We start from the raw sequence: 5,146 nt of genomic DNA, 5'->3' as shown, positions 1-5,146 counted from the left end.
CCTATAGCAAAAACCTCTCCAAAAAAAGAAATGTTCAAACAGAGGGGCCAGCAGGTAGTGTGGTAGTTGAGGGCTCTGGACTTCCACCTGGCCAACTGTGGTTCAAATCCTGGACCTGGTGGCTTGTTTTCTCACTTTCCCTCCCTCTCTCTGTGTCCCTCTCTGGTCAAATTAAAAAAATGTTAAATGAAATAATTCTTTTAAAAAATGTTCAAATAGAGTTTCCATAAAATCCATGAATTTCCTCCCTAGGTGTATAGCCAAGAAGAATAAAAACCTATTTTATCATTTTTATTTACCTAAGAACATAGATTCACATAAAAACTTGTAAATAAATCTTCATAGTGGCATTAATCATAATAGCCAAAACTTGGAAATAACCTAAATGCTCATGAACAGATGAATGAATAAACAAAATGTAGTATATCCATACCTGGAATATTATTCAGCAGTTAAAAAGGAATGAAGTGCTGATACCTGCTGCAACATGGATGGACTAAAGTGAAATAAGCCAGTCACAAAAGGCCACACTGTATGATTTTATTTACATTAAATGCCTACAATAGTAAAATCCCTAGTGACAAAGAGTAGATTACTGGTTGCCAGGGTATTGGGAGAAGGAAATTCAGGGATACAGGGTTTCTTTGGGGGGTGAGGAAAATATTTTGGGTAGGGGTTGCCATGGTAACCTAATACTGTGATACTGGAAATTCACGGAAAGGTGCATGGTGTCTCAAAGCCTCCCGGTAGCATTATTCAGGAAGACTGAGGCTAAAGACCTGTTAGTGCTGCCTCTCTCTCTCTCTCTCTCTCTGAAGTACATTTAAACACACACACACACACACACACACACACACACACACACACGTATGCTCCAAAGGTCCTCTGTGAAGTAATAGAGAGGTGAGTTTGATCTTTAGGTACTTCCGAGGAAAGAAAAAGAACAACTTTGAAGCAGGGTAAAACACACAGTATTTTTTTTTTCCTATTCTCTTCGATGGGAGAAAACACCCCTCCCACCTCACATTGCCAAGAGAATCCTGGCATGGGAGAAATAAACACCTCACATTGCCAAGAGAATCCTGGCATGATAGAATCCACAATTAAAAATAAATAACATAATGATAATATTGTAGTACAAAATTTTCTAAAACTTTTTAAAGCCATGTTACAAACCCACACTAATTATCAATACATATTTTGAAAACTTCGCTAGAAGGTATATTTGCTCACTGGAGAGACACAGAGATAACCAGTGAGCCTCCGGGCCCTGCCCACTCTTCAGTCCTCCCTGTGCCCTGTCATTCTCCCTGGGCCACCTCACTTCCCTGGCATGCCCCTCCCAGGCCTTCCTACTCCTCAGTCCCTCCCACGTCCTCTGTCATTCTCCCTGGGCCCGCATCCCTGACCTGAGCCTCCAGGCCCTGCTCATTCCTCAGTCCCTCCAGTTGCCCCCAGAGAACTGACACTGCAGGACTCAAGAAAGGACTAGGGGAGTGAGGACTTCATTATTATAATTTTTAAAAACTTTTTCTTATACATTCAATCACTATACATCACTTAGCTTGTAAAGTGAATTTTCCAACATGAATGCAGTAGTCCAGTGGAGGACTTCATTATTTTATGGGAAGAGAATACACATCCAAAGACAGAATGTGAAGGTGGGTGTGAGGGAATGACTCCTGAATTCAGGGAACAGCTTAAAGAAGGGAAGAGTTAGGGAACAGTTTCCTGAATGATGTGCTACTGCACATAGGTGTGCCTCTGGGTTCAGGGGTCCTGAGGTATTGAACTCCCCAGTCCTCATGATAGCCCCATAGGACTGGGTGCAGCAGAGCGCTCAGGCTGATCATTGCTGGCTGTGGCCTGTCTAGTTACCACAGCATACCTTAAATGATCCATATCCAGAGCTGGACAGGTGGTGCAGCAGTCACATGCTGCTCAAGGGCTGCTGTCACCAAGTGGAAGATCACAGATTCAGTTTCTGGGTCAACCTACACAAGCCAGGTGCACGTGCCTGTGGTCCTGGCTCGCTAGGATGGCGTGGGGGTAGAGAGTGGGGGAGGTTGTGGTGTGAGACCTATTGAAAGTGCTTGTCTTTTTCTTTCTGTTTCTCATGAAATAAATAATTTAAACAAGACCAGCAGTTGGCGAAATGGCTGTGTCACTGGACTCCCATGTAGCCAACCACAGTTCGAGTCCCGGACCTGGTGGCTTAAACTCATGCCAAGTGCTTAAACTCATGCCGGGCACGTGTGTATGCGTGCCCAAGATCCCAGGAAGAGTATGGAGGAGACAAGATTGCGGCATGGCCATCCTCTCTGGGGGGTGATTTCTCACCTTCTGTCTCTCTGTCTCTCTCTGTCTCTCTGGCAAGCACACGTGCCCTATAGCAAAAACCTCTCCAAAAAAAAGTACATCAATTAATTAATTAAAATTAAAATATTTAAGAAAAAGAGTCACTTATATGAGTACTATGAGAAAAAGACTGGGGAGGGGAAGCAGCAGGAGGCGTAGTGGTTAAGGTACAGGCTTCTTACATGGCTGACTGTGGTTCAAGTCCCAGACCAATGGCTTGAAATTCACACCGGGCACCTGTGCGTGTGCGTGCAAGAACCTGGGAAGAGAATGGAGCAGAAGGGATTATGGTGTGGCCATCCTCTCTGGGGGTGATTTCTCATTTTCCTTCTCACTGTCTCTCTCTGTGTCTCCAGTGACCACATACCCTATAGCAAAAATCTCTTAACAACAACAAAAAGTAAAAGAGAAAGACTGGGAAGCACAGAATTAGGAAATAAGGAGTGCCCAGGGTACCACTCTTGATCTTTAAAAATGAAATAAACTTTATTATTATTTTTTTTTTCATGAGCAAGAGGGAGACCATGAGATATAAATATCCCCAAGAGAGTCAAGTCATATTGCACTTCCCTTCCCCTAGCCCTCCAGCCTATCAGAATCTTTGGTGCATGAGTGCCTGGTGTGTTTCAGATCAACTTGGGATCCAAACCTGCAGCTGGCCATGTGGCTTCCAGCACTGCAGATCAGAGTGCTACTGCCTGGGCCACCAAGGCTGGGCCGCTTCTTATCTTTCCATTAGCCTGCTTTTGTACAGCTTTGAAATACTCACCTCATCTTAAGTGAAGACCTACTCTAGATCTTCCACAGCAGGTAAAGGACAAAAGGCAGACCAGGCAATTCAGACCACCAACCTCCTCTTTTTTTTTTTTTTTTGCTATAGGGTATGTGCACTTGCCAGAGACAGAGAGAGAAAGAGACAGAGAGAGAGAAATCATCCACCTAGGGAAGCTGGCCATGCAGCAACCCCTTCTCCTCCAGTCTAAATGTGCATGCCTAAAATCCCAAAAGGAGGGAGAGATGGAGGAGAAAGGATGGTGGTGTGACAATCTCCCATGGAGGGGGAGCACTTTCTCACTTTATGGCTGTTTCTTTCTGTCTTGCTCCTCTGGTGAACTCATGTGCTCTCTAGCAAATGAAAAAAGAAAATTGTGGGAACCAGCAGTTAGCGTAATGGCTATGTCGCTGGACTCCCACGTAGTCGACCACGGTTCGTGTCCCGGACCCGGTGGCTTAAAACTCACTCCGGGTGCGTGTGCGTGCGTGCCCAAGATCCCGAGAGGAGAATGGAGGAGAAGGGATTGCGGCGTGGCCATCCCCCCTGGGGGGTGATTTCTCACTTTCTATCTCTATGTCTCTGTCTGTCTGGGGGGCACACACGCCCTATAGCGAAAACCTCTCAAAAAAAAAAAAAGAAAATTGTTTGGTATTATTTACTAACTTGATGATATATATATTTTATTATTGAGCAATTCTGCGCTTAGATACAAATCCAACAGAAATACATGCTTATGTTACCCCAGGAATATATATACACATATATGTATATACAAACACACACACACACACACACATATAAACTGTCCCTCGAGAGTAGTGTACATAAATAAATAATGCCATATTCCATGAAATATTATTATTAATGAAGATGAATAAACTATAGATATAAGCAAAAACTTACAGTGTGGACAGCTGGGTCATTGATTCTTGCTTGGGCACCTATATGAGTAAGATTTATATTATGGCTTACAGAGGCAGAGACAAGGTTAAGGCCATGGTCTGAGGGCCCCTTTGAACTGTGCTTGGTGTTCGTATGGGGCTAAATTGTGTTTTGTATTGACCTATGTTTAAGCCAAGTGCTTGAGAAAGGGTAACCCATCATTTGCTGAAGTGGTATAGATTTAGGCTCTCTTTGAGCCTGGGGCTTGTGCCTAAAATGCTAAGCCCTGCTTATGCATACGGAATTAGACTCTGCCTCGTCCTTGGTTAAAGGCATGTTCTCTTGTATAGTCATAGTATGGATTTTGGATCCTGGTTGAGAAGGCATGTATAGGCACTTACATGTGTTAAGAGGTTGTATGGCTACAGGCCTGATATAAGCTGGGGCTGACTCTTGGCTTGCTGGATATTGTTGTCAATGTGGTTAGGGAGCTCTCTGAGAAGGCTGAAGGGGTTACTCTAGCACAGTGCATTGAACATGGAAAGTGTTCAATAAACTTTGATGTACTAAGTGAAATGTTGAATACAGTCGGATACGTATTTGTATGAACCCTGTTCTTGGTACGTGTTGTCTCTTAGTTTGCTAATTGGCGGTGTGGCCATGGTATAGGCCATGGTTCAGTTTAGACTTGCATTCTCGTGTGCTTACCTATGATTTTGGAATGACTGTGGTTTGACAGGTATCATGACATGAGTCTAGACTTCCTGGCCCAGTGCTGGCTTATTAGTGAGGCTTAAATGGTTTGGTGCCTTTCCTGAGTAGGGACTGTCCTTTCATAAGCAGCGGTATAGATACAGACCTTAATCTGGACAGGAGAAATGTTCAAGTAAGATTAGAGCTCACTTAAGCATCTGGAGGAGCTGCTTCATGCTATGTTGGATGTTTTCTAGTGAGTCTGCTGAATGACTGCAATGAGCGGAGCCCCTCTGCTGAGCTACACTGGATATGTAATGTGAGTGAAAAATAAACCTTTGTAGTTTAAGTCATTGAGTTTTTTTTTTTTTGAGAGGTTTTCGCTATAGGGCGCATGCTCTCGCCAGACAGAGAGAGACAGAGAGACAGAAAGCAAGA

At 43.8% G+C, this 5,146-nt stretch overlaps 1 protein-coding gene across 1 annotated transcript in view; it reads right to left on the bottom strand.

Moving 5' to 3' along the window:
* The window catches only part of LOC102488785 (glutamate receptor 3-like), a 144,159-nt gene that overhangs the window by 118,976 nt on the left and 20,037 nt on the right, over positions 1-5,146 (bottom strand). The window lies entirely within an intron of this gene.

Source organism: Tupaia chinensis, unplaced genomic scaffold (genome assembly GCF_000334495.1).
Source record: "Tupaia chinensis unplaced genomic scaffold, TupChi_1.0 Scaffold143572_1, whole genome shotgun sequence".
Lineage (NCBI taxonomy): Eukaryota > Metazoa > Chordata > Mammalia > Scandentia > Tupaiidae > Tupaia > Tupaia belangeri.
Note: the sequence above shows the minus strand (reverse complement) of the source record. Positions and strands in the feature narration are given on the sequence as shown.